The sequence below is a fragment of the Rhinolophus sinicus genome, chromosome 1 (assembly GCF_057876585.1).
Source record: "Rhinolophus sinicus isolate RSI-liver-muscle chromosome 1, RSI-T2T, whole genome shotgun sequence".
Lineage (NCBI taxonomy): Eukaryota > Metazoa > Chordata > Mammalia > Chiroptera > Rhinolophidae > Rhinolophus > Rhinolophus sinicus.
Window position 1 is genome coordinate 199,246,539 of NC_142501.1, and position 16,109 is coordinate 199,262,647.

Sequence of the window (16,109 nt, forward strand, 5' to 3'; positions counted from 1 at the left end):
AATTATTCCTTGATCTGTTGTGAGCTTTGACTATACCACCCACTCAAATCGTTCCAGCGCTGGTCAAAGGAGGATTTTTATCAAACCTAAATGATGCATGTTGGTCTTTTCATATTTGACCTCTTAGAGCCTTTCACTCTGTTGTTGAAAAATGTCTTCTCCTTGGCTTCTATGATCTTGTTCTCTTTAACCATTCCATTCGGTTGCTTTTGTTGGATCTGCGTGCCTATCCCAAAATGTTGATGTTTCCCCAATTTTCAGGCTCCTCACTTGGCCCAGTCTTCTTGGGTGTCTGTCTATTTCTAATTTTTAAGCATGTATTTGTGTGCTGATGTTCTCAAGTGTCCCGATGTTCTCAAGTGTCCCTCTATCCTTCACCTGTGACTTGCATACTAATCCATGCATTCTACTGTTTATTCTTATCTGGATATCCAGAGTCACCTTTAATTCTACATGTCCAAAATCAAATTGACTGGCTTTTTTTGCACAGATCCTCTTCATTTAGGTAATTGTACCACTGTCCACCCCTTATTCCATCTGGAAACCTGGGAATTATCACAGACACTTTTTCTCATTCACCTACATCTAACTGGCCACAAGGCTATGTCATTCTTTTTCTTGACTATCTCTGGAACTCCATCTCTTCTTTCTGTTCCACTGTTCCTTCCAGGGATCAGCCTATCAGAATCTCCTACCTGGTCCACCTGACTGTAGTCTTGCCTTCCTCCAATCCTCTGATTGCTGCAGCTAATGATCTAATCTTATTACTTTTCTTGATCTAATCCCTCCCCACATCTCCTTCCCTAGAAGGCTCTACACAGGAAGTAAAACGGTTGAAGTTGGATCCTTTCCACAATACTCAAGGTCTTCTGTGAGCTGGCATGTGTGATGTCCATCATCATCGTCTACGATTCCTCACTATATTCTTTATCCCAACGAAGCTCTTCATTTTTCCTGTTTCCCTGTGTCCCATGCTTCTGTGCCTTTGCATATGCTCTTTCTAGACTGCTCTCTCTGTTACTATTGGAATAACTGCTTACCTTTCAAGGCCCAGTTCAAGGTTCTCCTCCTTCTAATCTGAACCTTTACATTGGTTTCTCCCATTGTACTCTATGCTCTCTACTCTCAAACAGATTATCACACTGACTGATGTTTTCTATTTCTCCAGGAGAGTGGACATTCTTGAAGGCAAGGATTGTGGTTTTGTTTTCTCTTAAATAATGGTTATGTCCCATGATTAAAAGTAGTTTTTTATTTAAAGTCCAAAGAAGGAAATAAAATCACAACACCCCCACCATTCGTATTTATTTCATCCAATTTGCTTATGTGTCTACATGTAGTTATTTCTTTTATAAAATTGGCATGATAGGCCTTAGATAATCTTGTGACCTTTTTAAAAAAATTAGTTTCATATTGTGCAAATTTTCCCATGTATTTAAATAGTCTTCAAAATGTAATTTTTAATGGCTGTGATATACTTGATAATATTACATCATGTAGACATATCACAATTTATTTAATCATTTCCCATGATACATGTTTAATTTTTTTTATTATGACAAAGGTTTGTTGAACATCCATTTTTGTTGATATTTAACAGATTTCATGAAATAGAACGGGACAAAGATCTACCATAATATAAGTCTAATTTCCTCAAATTTTACAAATTCAATCAAAAGGAGATATTTATGAATAGTAGCAATTGCCAGGTATAGTAAAAGCTCCATTAACCCTTTGGACAGTTTTGTTAACAATATTGATGACTAAACATGTTTTAAAAAAACATGACCTTTGTTGTAGATTAAAAATATAGAATGTGTGAGAGTGACTGTTGCTAAGAGAACTCAGCTTTCCCATTTTCTGATTTTCCAGTAATATAGCTTTTTATGTAACTAGTTCATATTTGTGAAGTGCTTTGAAGATGAAAGCTATTATGTAAGGGCAAAATCACTTCATAAAAATGTTACATATAAAATACGAAAATCCATAGACAGACTGTAAGATTTTCAAAGTAACATCAACTCTTTCATGTAATCATTTATAACCACCATCTTTAGACTAGTAATCCAGGATTCATTTATAGATTATTCTTGGAGTATTTTAGTGTTATCCATTACGGTGAAATTGTTTTTATAGTCAAAGGCAATGGTTAGGAATGACGTTATTCTTTTTAACCATGGCTATTGAAGTTGTAGCACAATTTATAAATAGGTGAGGATAAATAAAAATTGGCCATAAATATAAATCTTTCTTCCATCCAACCTTGCCACTATACAGATTGGTATTTTAAAGAAATGGATTTTATCATGTGTTGTTTAGGTTTTAAAGTACTAACAACCATAAATTACAGATCATCTACTTTCTGTAGCATAAAGAGTGTACAGACTGTGCAAGTAATGGACCTGGGGACCAGGTACTAAAATAAAGATTTTCCCTATGTACATCACTAAACAACATTCCACATAAACAATGTGTCATACCTAAACTAAAGGTGTCCTGATGTTAACATTTGACCCTTTTATTCACACGATGACTTTCATTTTAAAATACCGCCTTTACAGTTTCTCTGAATCTTCCCCCACCCCTTCCTACATACATACACGTATATTAGTAAAATGAAGTATTATTGCTGTGCACTGAAACCAAGGCAATCTTTTTTCAATGATTGCTTGTAATGAGAGTAGCACTCTTTGCACAGACACATCTCGACTGACTGACTCCATCAGACCACCCTCTGGTATATGCTCTCTTTGGCTAGAATTGAAACTCAATTAAGAGCAGGAGCCCAGAATTGTAGCAGTGCGAGGAACCAAGAATCAGGTTGAACTTTGGGTACAATTGGCATGTCATGGTTGAAGTCCAGTAATTTTGCTTCTGTTTTTATGCCTTTCTGCTGGTGTTGATGTATATTTATGCACTAGAACTTCAACTCTGGAAATAGAAAACAAATGAAATATTTTCTATTTAACTTTTTTTTTCACTCTTAGTTCTTACTTCCCCATATACCAGGCTCCTCCTTCCTATTGTTCCTTTGCATCCCTTCCCCTGCCCCGATCTGGGCCTGGTTGGTTTCTAGGGTTATTTAAACCCAGGCATACGTGAAGTATGAGAAAATTAATGTTCCAGAAATCTTTTTTTTTTTTGGCTTCTGACCTTTTTGTGCACTTGAAATTGCATTTAATATTTCATTACTACAGGTCTTTCCATTTAATTTCCTAGATTTTTTTCCACGTGGAAAAAAAATCTACAAATTTGGTTTTGCAGTACAGAATTATGGGATCTAATAATTCTCCAGCCTATGACAGTTCAGTAACTGGTGCCCTCCAGCATTTTTATTGCACACAATTTTATTGCTAAAAGGTTAGGCTATTTGACCATTTTTTTTTAGACTTATCCATCAAACATTGCTTAGAAAGAACGAAAATCATGCACAATTTAGAAGGTAACGAATATCTAGTCATTTCTTTGAAAGGGGTATCCTTACATTCATTATGGGAAGAACCCTCCCACTTTGAAACATAACAGATGGATTTGTGAAGATGGAAAGGCAGGTAAGGATGTCGCATAGGTATGTCTAGCACTTAATGCAGCTAAGCAGGCAGAAGTGAAGGAAATGAACAAGTATTTCCGTGATAGTCTTTCTCTTCTCGTCACCCATAAATATTTCTAGAACATTGACCTTTAGTCAAATGGTGAATTCTTTCATCCCAACATGACAAGGAAAGATCAGAGAACTCTCTTGCAATCCATTGTATTTTCCAAATGGCTTAAAAGCGATCAAGAGAACGATAAGATTGGAATCCCATACAATTTACAACTTTTCTGGTGATTGGGAAATGGAAGGATGCTTTGTACAATCGGGCACATCCTTTCCTCTGCCTGAGGACTGACCTCTATCCATAACGTCTGAATCTGACAAGCTGTCATGGAGCGCTGACCCCTTCTGCAATCCCTCCTTTTCACCCCACACAGGGTTGAAGTGCCCAAGTGCCGTCTGCTCCACAGGACAGACAGTAAATACTTGATTGCTTTGGAGTTAACTGATTTGATGGAGGGCTCTTCCACTGTCTGTCCTGGGAAGTTTATGTGCTAAACACATTAAAGAACTATGTATTACACTTAAAAGTTTGTTAGTGAGGCTGATGATAATATTTAATAGTGGTAATTTTCCAAAGGAAAGTAAAATGCATGAGTGTTAGGTATTTAATGTATGAATGCAAAACCGTTAAAGATAAGAGAGGCAAAAATATGCTGTGTTCTTTTGAGTGTAAAGTCTCCCATTTTGTATAACGCACACAAATCATTTCTGACAGTGTTACTCTTAATGTCACTGGTAACCATTTGGTGTTGCAAGTCATGCCGGGCTTGCTCTGCCTCTCCTCCCCGCTCCCAGGCCTCTTTCCCTCCATGACCGTGAGAGGCCCCACTTAGGTCCTTGGAGTTTGCTCTTTTTGCAAGGAACCCTCTTCCTTGGCTCTTAATATGGCTGCCTCCATCCCAACCTTCCATGTCAACCGAAATATCTCCCTTCGAAGAAGGCGTCCCTGCAACCCTGTCTAAAGTAGGCTTTCTTTCTTTTTCTCTATCACAACACCCTTTTTAGTTCCATAGTGGCTCTAATCTCAGATTTTAATGATTTTATTTAATTATCCTCCCAGCCCCCCACCCTAATCTAAGCTCTACAAAGGCAAAGACTTTGCCTTGTGATTTGCGTGTCCCAAACTTTTCCTGCAGTTCTGACATAGAGTGGGCGCTCAATAAATATTTGTTGCATGAATAAATAGATATACAGATGACCAATGTAAGCACAATTCCTGCTTCGACTAGTTGACATGACATTTTCCTTCTGAACTGTTTTTTTTTGGTCTATCCCATGTTCAACTCTTAAAGAAGCTGACTGATTTTTATAAAACTTGGTACACTGCTCGGTATAAGTCCCATCTTGAATTGGATTTATAACTCATTCTGTCATCTTGAATCCAAACGGTGGCAGATAAAACTTGACAAATGAGACTTGGAGCAGATTTCAGTACAGTTTGGTACATGGGTCGATGTACCATTTAATTGAAATGTGTGGAGTCTGAATTTCACGAACCCTTAAATCCTAACCTTAAGCTACCTCAACTCTATTTTCCTTTTTAACAATGCTTTCTTCAAAACCTAACATTTGCGGCTAGATTAAAAGTGTCTCGGGAGATGAAAATCCACAAGGAGTTTTAATGGTGGATATTAGCTGTTTTCTCTAAAACGCGCACACCCCGTAACTGGACAGAGTTGATGATAAACACAAGGTCTCATCATGACTTCTGGCAGCCAGGCCACGTGGGAAGATAGAGTGACAGGGTGGGGTTGTTTGCTAACTTTTCCCGAGTGAGTTGGTGCCAGCAGGCCAGAGATAGATGCAGATAGAAATACTGACCTTGGGTCAGTGAAAATGGAGGCTTTTCCCCATGGAAAATCTGTTCCTCCCCAGGGGTGTTAAGTGTCATAGTTTTGCCACAGGAAGCATTTTGAACGTTGTAGGAAAATTTTAACTCTGACATCTGGGATGGCCTCTTAGAAATCTGTGACAGCTTGTAAGAGGTTGCATGTATTTTTAGATTGGAAAAATACTGACAAGTGATGTTTTACAAAACATAAGCCCCTCTTTGGTTTTGTGTTGGTTTCGGAATGTCTGGGCTCAATGGTAGGTTCCTGTGCTAGAGAATTTGCATCAGCATTCCTCCGTGATTTATTTGTGTTTGCTACCACATAGCAATTCCCAGGTTCCAAAACACTAGAAAAGCCAGTGTCAACACTGCAAGCAGAAAAGGTTAAAATATGGACTGCAGACTTATCTGCTATTTGCATTGGTAAATTCTGACCCCGGTCTCCTAGAAAACATGGTCTCACGAATGGTTAACCCACCAAATTTTCATTTGATCTCTTCTTAAAAACACAGCTCACTTTTTTTGATATCTTAATCTTGCATCCGCCCCCACCTCCATCCCGGGCCTCTTTACCGCTTGTCCCTGCTTTCTCATTTATAAACTTGTGTGACATCCTTCTTTTGCTGTTTTCCTTCTTTTTCCTGACAATAAAAGACATTCATGTTTCTTATGGATTTGCCATCTGCAGACGTGTGTTTCGAAGAGACTAGAAATGACCCACGAGTTCACTGCTTACAGGCATGCCTATATCTACATGGAGAGGGTAAGGCTAATTTTTTCACAGCAATCTTACTTACAGCAGTACTGATCATTTTCCTTGCTGCTTATCCTCAGTGGTCTGAGAAATTCATTCCGTGGCCCTGCCAAAGCTGGAAAGGGCAAATATCTTTTATTTTCCTCCTCACTCCCCTCTTCCATCTGTTGCAGGCAGCTCTTTGCCTCAGTATCACTAGACTCCACTGTTTCCTCATGAGGTGCCTTTGACCGTTTGCCTCTCTCTTCCTGTGCGTTTGGCTGCAGGAGTCCGAGACTGGCCTACTTATCTCGTGGCCTGCAGTTCTGTTCCTCCACACTTGTAGCCTCTCCCTTCCAGGATGTAGAACTGGATCACATTTTCGCTTCTCTGCTGCTGACAGGAGGGGGGAGCTGCTCTTGGGGCAGGGAGGCAGAGCTTCAAAGCTCTACGTGCCTCTCTGGCTGGCGTTAGTCAGCTCAGACAAAGACTGCTGCTGGTGTTCTAGAAATTCATACTGGCCTTCAGCAACGTCCTCTGTGAATACAGGACCCCCTGTCACCTGCAGTTTGTAGGAAGGGGGTGGCAGCTAACGTTTATTCAGTCTTTACATACGCGGTACTTTACATACATTCAGTCCTCACCATGACACAGTCGGTATTCCCATCCACATTTTCCCATCTCATGGAGCTGAGAAAGCTGAGGCTCAGCGAGTTCTGAGGCTCAAGGACACAGCAGTAGGATTCAAAACCAGGTGTGTGTGGTGACAAAGCCCGTTATTCACCCAACTGCAAAGTCCCCTTTTGTAGAAGAATAAACGTCAACTCTTGGTGTCAGCGGTTCTCTGGATAAGGCTAAGGACTGCCGCTGTAGCGAGGACAAACATCTTTACAGAGAAAGACTGGATGGAACACAATGGAGACGCCAGCCCGAGTGAGGTTCAGAGACTCTGAGAACAGTAGAACTGGGCAGGTCCCGAGAGCTCATCTGTGCCAGGGGTCCTCCAACCTGGCCACGTAGTGCAACTATCGGGGAAGCTTTAAAAAATACAAATGGTTGCCCTTTCTTAACCCGTTAAATAATGTCTAGGTGTGGGGCCAGACCTGGGCATGTGTATAAAGCTCTCCAGGCCACTTGATTCAATGTGGAGCCACGTTTGAGAACCACTGAGTTAGGCCAACCCCCTGTTTGGCATTTAAGTAAATCCAAAGCCAACACATGGAGGGACATTCCCAGAGTCACAAAGTCCGTGAGGAAAAGGCTGGGAGGAGAGTGTAGCTCCTGGTCTTTAGCAAAGCTGCTGCCTCAGGGTTTGTGGGATGAGCCTGGAGTTGTGTGTCAAAACTTGGTCAAACCAGAAACACACCAGCTCGTCCCAAATTCTGGAGGCCAAGAGAGAGCTACAGTTTTCTTAGGTGCCCCTTCCATAAGTAGCAACAGTGAGTTTCTGAAGAGAGGCAACCTTCTGTAAAAAGGACTCCATCTTACTGAGTTTCCACACACTCTGTGTGGAAGGTGCAGGCTCCTGAGTTCACACCTGACTCATGGAGTCTCTCCTTGCCCCCACCTTTTCCTTTTCCTCATAGGCTTTTGGGATTCCTGTTTCCAGAGCTGTTTTGTTGCCTCTCCTTGGGATAAGGCACTGTGGGGGGTGGGGACAGTGCAGGTAAGGGTAGATACCACCACTCAAAACCCCTTCCAAGTCTCTAAGCAACTTGGTTATTCTGGAGAAAGAGTATTAGAGACAGAAAGGTATGTATGGCGTGGAGGCAGGGTGTAGCTGTTTCTGATAGATTAAAGGTGGTCCGTATATTTACGTGTGGTCTAACAGCATTTACGTAGTGGAGATGAGAAAAGGCTAGAGGAAGGTGATGAGAGAGAGTGGGGCCAGGTCATGTGGTCTGTGTCTGCTCTCGGGCTGGCCTGAATAAACTGGGACGAATGCTTCCCCTTTGTGGTTGGCCCTGAGCTGTAGTGGGGGCCAAACTAAGTGAAACCAGAATGCCTTTGACTAAATTGAGACTCAGATCACCATGGGTGAAGGGTATTGCTATGGAAGAATGAGATGCCAGCTTAATGCTATGACAATCCTCATACAAGGCTTCTCAGATTGAAGTCATTCATCTACTATACTTTGAGGGTCAGATCTAAATATGTCTCTCTATGTCTCTATGTCATATCTCTCTATACCAATATATCTATATATTTTATTTTGTCCTATGTATATACTATCACTGTCATTTACTACCCATCTATCATCAAGTGTCAAGTTTTGACCATTTTTGATCTAAATAAATATCACCAGTGGTTTCATATGGTTCAACCTAATATAGTTCTCTTGCTTTTTTTACTTCTAGTAAATCATTCATAGAAGACATTTTGTTACCATTTTAAATGGAAACTCAGTATCACGTACTACAAATAGAAGGATACCTAAAAAAAGTTAAAAACAAAACAAAACAACCCACCAAAAAGTTAGCATATTTTGCTAGACACTGTTGCCTGCTGAATGAAGGCTATGAGCCTGAAACCTGTTTTTCTTTTGTTAAAAAGTGGGATTAACAAGCCTTGGAGTTTTGAGGGAGGTGGGAAAGGGTTATTATCTCCAAAGAAGGACTTCCTCTTTGATGGAATCACAGTGATTGAAAACAGGATCGAAAAGGGGATGGCACATGATTTAATGTTGCATTTGCCCAGCCCCCAACATCATTCACTTTCTGCTGGTGGAGTCGTCATCTCGCACCGTGGGTAACAGGGAGCCCTAGCACAGGACCCTGCCCCGCTAAGTCCCTGCTGACTCGGTGGGTGGGTGGGCGGCCCTGAAAGTCTTGGCTGCCTGTCTGCATTGTGGCTGAGTCGAATGTGTTGACGGGGCACTTGTGCCTTCTTGAATAATTATACAAAGCAAATATGCCAAAATTCTTCTTACTGCATTTATAGCTACAGCTTTGCAGGGTGTTAAAAAAGCATGGCATGTGACCAGTTATACTGTTTTTAAAGTGAATGAGTTTGATGTTTTCTATTTCTCCGTGTGACCCTGAGCGATTTTTCTCTTCCCACTGAGCTTCAGTTTTCTCATGTAGGAATTGGAGCTTGTACCACTTCTCCGACCCACTTCATAGGATTATAATAAGGACAAATGAGATCGTGGTTGAAGGAGATAGTGTGTTCAGGATGTAAAGTATCGCTATTATTCTCGTTCAAATGAATTGACTCATAACTTCCATGTCACTGAGAATATTCCCCTCACCTGTTGCCCTTATCAGCGAAAGTGAACTATTAAGAGGAAAAACGTTTCCTTCATCCCTGATCTGAGTTTGAACATGAGGAGGGAAGCTGTTAGATTTTAATTCTGTTTAAACTTTGATGGCTTTTTGTCTGAGTGTCAAAGTAATCTGTGTGCTCAATTAAAGCATTTACAAAACAGAAATACACAAAAAGAAGGAAGTAGTGATTACCCACCTTCTCACCATTCCCTTCTGGTCTTTTTCCCTCGTTAATGCTGATATCAACTTACATATATCTTTCAATTCCGTGGCCTCAGGAAGAGATAATAAGCTTGCCCAGGCTTCAGTCTCCTTTTGAAGTGGCACTTGTCAGAGCCAGCTGGGGTGCTAGCGGGGGGTTGAAGATGGCAGAGTGAGTCCCAGCGATGTGAGGCTTGTCTGCATTCCATTGTCAGGAGAGTTTGTGTGTCTTCTCATCACAAAGGAGAGAACAAAATGGAAAGAAACTGAGTCAACAGGCCACCAGAAAATGACCACTTCCTAACCGTTCCCTCTGTTTCTTTTGCATCTCCCAGTGGATATGCTTCATTCTGCTTTTTGTTCTAGGGAAAGTTCTGTCTTTCATGCATATTAGGTTTCAACTACTTCCCTTTAGTGTAGTGCTCAAGAAATTAATTAAAATACTAATCAGTTTATTGCACAGCCTATCGGGAACAGGACACTTAAAGGTCTTTTTCCATTTCGATGGTATAAATTATACGATACAAATGTATAGAGAAATATGTTAATATTAAAAACAAAACCTCGTTCAGAGGATTTGCCTTAAAATCACCAAGTTCCATCTTGAAGAAAAAAAGCCCCCAAATTAGATTCCATTATTGTTGGAATCTTAGTTACCCAACTTCAGATAAGAATATAGAAAAAAGAAAACTAGAAGTGATATCAGGGAAAAGGGGAGAGATTAAAAAAAAAAAGTTCTAAATTTGCATGCAGGTTTCCATGACTACAAAATATCTTTATCACTTATTGAAAGTATCTGTTAACCTTCTGTGGCTGTCCCATCCATAGCTATATTTCAGGATTGCTATCCTAACATCGTATAGTGCTTCAAAATTGCCCTTTTAACAGATTGCTGCCTCTGAGTTGGGAGTCCTCAAGTTCTTATGCAAATGGAGTCCAGAGCTTGCTTCTTAACTGCAGTCTCCAGCTCACATTTGACCCAGCTGGTTAAGACGATTCGCATCTGACATCTTAACATACAGCAAAGTGTTTAGGTTTCTGTGACTTGAAAGTGAATGAGAAATATCTCAGTCATTTTGGCAAGTTGTGGGAAGGCATTTTTAGAAAACCTTGCTTATATAATTTTGGTGTCTTTTCCATCTTCTCTTCTCTATGAAGAAACCATAGGTGAATGTACAAAAGTGTGGTGTTTTGTAGATCGGAGATGTTTGTGTCCCTGAATAAAAGGTTCCAATACCTGGCCACAGTCTTGGAGGGGCTGGGATACGATTGCAGTGATTGTCCTGTTTATGGGAGTGTTTTATGGTTTCTGGGCATGTGGCTGCTCCTAAGTACTACCTACTACCTCTTTAGGCACAAAAGGAACCTGAATGTTGCCAGATTTCCTTTCCTGTCTTTCTTTCTTTTCTTTTTTTTCTACAACAACAAGGAAACAATACCCTCACTAAAATAGTATAGATATCAATACATGGCTACTCAATAACAATGTTCACAGAAATTACCTTCTCTTTCGAAGCAAGTAAGAGAGGAAAAGACTTTTGTAGTCATTTAAAGATGCCCGTGACATCTTCCCACTGTTTCTTCTAAATTACTTACTATTTGTCTTAATCGGGAATTACTTTCTTTCCTAATTGAAGCCCCTGGTGTTGTTTGCAGTCAGGGGTGGCTTAACTGACCAGATTCCTGACATGTTTGCTCGTTGCAAAGTCCATTTTATTTGGAATTTTCTGGTATGTAAACCTGTTACACTTAGGCTTTTAAATAAGTGCCTTTTAAGTCAAGGTAGACGTCGAGGGTCAGAACTTTTTGTCTGATGAATTCTAAACTAAACAATTGATTCTCGTGACTAATTTGCCCCAATTATGGCTATTTAGTATGCATTTCTCTGATGATGGAAATTCGGGTTTACCCTCTTCCCTTGTGATTTTTCCAAGGACTCCCTCACCCCATTTCTTCCTCCCATGCTCACTGGTCTTCCCACAGGAGTGGTTACTAATCTTGGGCTACCAGTGATTGCCAACCATTAACCCAAATGCTTCTCTTGACAGCAATTGCTTTCCAAAAGGACTAAAGCCACATTTCAACAATTTTGTCCATTATGACCTATTTTGAACGTGGACACTAGAAGAGAGCTGGAGTCTCAAAAAATATAGCCTTGTGGTTTCTCCACAAGTGTGCACATCAAATAATGATCCCTCAGGCACTCTTTCTCCCCTCCTGAAATGTTCCTGGATGGAATCCCAGCATAGTTGTCATCTTGTGAGCATGATCAGAGTTGGAAGGTAGCAGAAAAGGGAGGAAAATACTTACTTTTATTTCAGAGAACAAAAAGACCTATCCATGGCTGGTATCAGTGGAAATCGCCTGTGAATGACCTCAAAGAAGGACCTGCCTGTGTTAAGTTTTGCTGGATCCTAATTCATTGTTAGGACCCATTGTGATGGGGTGTTGACTGAAAATCGCATAGGAATTTAGACCTTGGGGAGGGTGGAGTAGAATGCCTTCCTTGGCTGAGGATGAAGTCTTTTGTGTACCGTCTCTTTGGTAAGGCATGGCCTTTGGTACTTCCAACATTTAATGCTGCTGGTTTAATTGATATGAGTTTTGTGTCGCCCAATTCTCCTGAAACAGAAGAAAAAATATTTGCTGTTGGTCGTGGTATGAGGAGGCTTAAAATAGAAGATACAGGCAAAAACCACCCAAACAAACTCTTTTTCTTAGCTAGATCACTAGTAGTTGAGTCATATATTATGGTAGAAAGTCATCAATCAATCCTTTCCGGAATGGCAAGGCTTCAGGTAAATATCAGCTCTCACGTATGTTGTACAGAGTCAATAAAAATTGGCCTAATCATTTCAGTAAACATGGCATGATCTCTTTTCTCATTAAAGATTTAAGGAGTACTGCTACAGAAACGAATAACTCTCTTCAACAAAGGAAGCTGAATAAATATGTGAGGAGAATATTTTGGCTGCTGTTTTGGTTTAAATGCCAAAGAATCGTATTTTCAAATGACTATTTTGATGATGTGAATTTCAGCTCCTGGTTAAGCAATTTCTGACTGATGACTCCTTCAGACTGTTTCAGGCCCAGTGGTTTTCGTCCAGGAGATCAGAGAGGGAGGAAATGTTCAGGTCCTTCCTCTCTCTTATTCCCTCTCCCTACCAAGTTGATGATTATGAGAGAAGCCAAAATTGGAAAAGTGTAGCATGCTAAGTGATCTAGCTGCTCTGAATTTTTCATTGTATATTCTCTAATTTTGAACCTGTCAAGTATTATCTGTCAATCATCTGCATATATAGCTTGTTAAGATTACAGAGTCGTGAATGTGCATAGGAGACTGACTAAATCTTATGATTAGCGATAAAACTTATCAGAAAATAAGTTGAAGCTTACATTAAAAAAAAAAACCTATTGCTAATAAAGGCCTCGATGTTTACTTATGAAAAATAGAAAATAAGTGATTGGGGAAAAAGGGTATTTTGGAGAATGCAGCACAACTGGAATTTATCTGATGTACGTTTAATAATATAATAATGCTGCTGTAGTCACGATGCTTAAGAACAAGAGGGATTATTAGATTTGTGCATGGAAGGTAAAATTACTGCAAAGAATTGCTTTGGGTAATATACAAGATGCAGGATATAAAATGAAATAAAATAAATACAGGGCAGATGACTGGTTTCTCTGTAATGCTGGGTAGATTTAATTAATTGCTAATATAGCACTGAGCCATGAATTACTCAATCATTGCCATTGGTTCAATTTTGGAATTTTAATCTTAAATACGGATACATTAGAAAAGAAAATGTCACTGGGCAGGGAATAAGTTTATGATTTTGAATGTTCACTTTTCACAGTCAGCTGTAAAATATTGAGAAATCTCGTAAAGACATTTCTAAATAATTTGGAAGATTTTTTTTTTCTTTTTCTTTTGGTGGGAGGCTTCATTGTCTTAAGAAGTCCCGTTGAAATCTGAAATAAGTCAATGAACTTTTCAATGATTCGATGCCATCTCTGCATTAGTTTGTTATTGAAGGCATTTGAGAATCAGCAGGTATAGTGCAAAGGGCCACGGGTTTAGACTCAAAGAGATCTGGTTCAAATTCTAGATTTAATGTCAGAAGTTTGAGTCTTGGCAAGCCGCCTATCTCCTCTGAGCCTCAGTCTTCTGTTATGTATGGCATATTGTGAGGATTTGTGCTAAATGCTCTGGATAGAATCTAATGATTGTAATTGTAGCTGACACTTATTGAGAGCTTATCAGGTATTGGATATTGCGCGAATCATTTCATGTTATTATCTAATTCAACCCTCACAGCAATATGCACACACACACACACACATATACAAAATATTTAAATAGATAATATCATAGTAGAAGAGGAATGATATCTCTCTGGAAAGATCAGTTTCCTCATCAGAGGTAAGTTTAAAATTCTTCTTTGATTTTTCTCTCTGATTTTTGTTTTGAGTTTTTTTATAAGAGTTTATTTGAGCCAAACTGACGACATACGCCAGGGAGCAAGATCTCAAATGCTCTCCTCTTTCTTCTTTTCTTATTATTCTTAGCAAGAAGAAACACTCGGGTATTACTAACCTGAACAGTTAGAGAAAAAAAAAAGTAAGCTCTCGATGTCCTGCGAATGCAGGAGAAGCTTTCCCCTCTTACAGAGTTGGAGGATCACCCCTTGAGGCAACCTCCCAGGAAGCAGCATGACAGGAATAGATGGTTTAAGTGCTCGCAACTGTTAATGTAGCACTTTGTGTCTGAACATTTCTTCTTCTAAGGGTTTTGCCATTTGAAATGTCACGCAAACCAAAGTTTGCCATGTATTAATTCAGAGAGAAAAGGATGGTGTAATTGCCCACAGGAAATCCCTTCATAAAGTTTGAATGTCTTTATTATAAATAAGCCTCAAGCACCTTAACTGGAAACACTTTATATTCATCTGAATGGCCTGCTTCTCTTCCCATTCCTGAAAGCGAGGAATGATGGATCATCCACTGTTGATATTTGCAAGCCGTTTATTTTGCAGCTGTGGCCGCTGTTAAAAGGGGTGGACTTATTCTGGCCATCTTGGGCATCTAAAGTGTAATCTCATAAGGAAATCTTTAGCCAGGTCAGGTTTTTAGTCGCCGTGTTAGTCATCCTCCTGATTACATAAGAAACACTGTAGGAGCGTTTCAAATGCCATCAGCTCTTGGCAGTGGAATGACAATGAGGCTGAGGTATTAAAAACGAGGTACCCAGAAAGGCAGGCATGGAGAGAGGGCCTCCACTCTCTGCTCCCGAATATGCCTCTCCATTAATTTTGCTCTTACAACAGAACTCACTGCAAGAAAAAGCATAATTTGAATTAATTATTTGCGCATATGGTGTGATCCTGATGTCAGCTAATGCTACATTAAGGACAGACATGCTGGGCACCCATTAAATAATCAAGTAAATATTTGTATTGTTTATGATAAACCGGTTCCTTCTGTGGCCGTTTGCTGTGTTTTTGTAAACATTCCTTTCGTGGGCAGACTTTGTTTGTTGGGGTTTCATACCAGGCTGAAATCTGACAAAGAGCGCTGTTTAAATTCCGAATCCGACAAAGAGACCTCACACCCACTGGGTTTGTCAGAGCAAAGTGAATATTTAGTAACAGTTACATATAATAGTGGGATCATTATGGTATGTTACTGAGCTGAATGCTACGTCAATAACATCAATCACATGCGCTGGTTCTTGTCCTAGCCTGAACGTTACAAGTACGTCTATGTGATTTCCACTATGACTCAGGCGTAATTAATGATACAGGTACTTCAAGCCGGCACCAAATATTTATACTGAACCAACGTGAATGTGAGTTCTCAACACATACGTGAGCCCAGCCTCTGAAGAAAAGATTGGGACCGAGGGAGGTCAACCCCGTTTTCCTCCGGTGAAGTGTGTTCTGAAAGGGGAACATACACAGGTTTATTATAAACACTCCAAGTAACTGAATGAGATGGACTTTCCATACTATTCACTGAAAGTCACATTGTCATAGGGAAATGTGTCAAGGCGTCATCGCTGGGCACATTTTCCTGAAAAGAATCCAGTGTTTGAGAAAAGCTTGATGTGAGCCGTGGAGAGAACGCTATCAAGTGGAGGAGGCACCTTAGCATCTGTACTTGGCAGTTGTCTGAATATAACTTCCCAGTGATTGCTGGGGCTTTTTGGAATGAGGTCCTTATCATGGTTCTTTCTCAATGTGCTTTTAGGCATCTTGGTTTTTTTTTTTTTGTAAGCTTGATATTTCAAAGGGGCCTCTTTAGTGCTCTTGAATGCCCCTCTTTTGGTCTCACAAAAGAAAGGTTATCATATGCTCGGCATTGTTCTACTTAAAACCAAGCGTGGAAGTGAGTGGGGCAGTGCTTCCCCAGGATTCTCGGGAACAAACTGTGCCTGACTATGTGAGCTAATGAAGATTAGTGTAACTGTTCGGATGA

General features: G+C 40.1%; 1 protein-coding gene and 1 long non-coding RNA gene across 4 annotated transcripts in view; one reads left to right on the forward strand and one right to left on the reverse strand.

Moving 5' to 3' along the window:
* PPARGC1A (PPARG coactivator 1 alpha) overlaps window positions 1-16,109 on the forward strand; it is a 624,837-nt gene that overhangs the window by 77,601 nt on the left and 531,127 nt on the right. The gene's annotated exons all lie outside the window — the stretch shown is intronic.
* On the reverse strand, window positions 348-9,925 carry LOC109453834 (uncharacterized). The gene is made up of 3 exons (XR_002138389.3): window positions 9,625-9,925; window positions 6,227-6,724; window positions 348-2,931 (listed from the first exon to the last, which is right to left on the reverse strand). It is a non-coding gene; the product is annotated as an uncharacterized LOC109453834 (long non-coding RNA).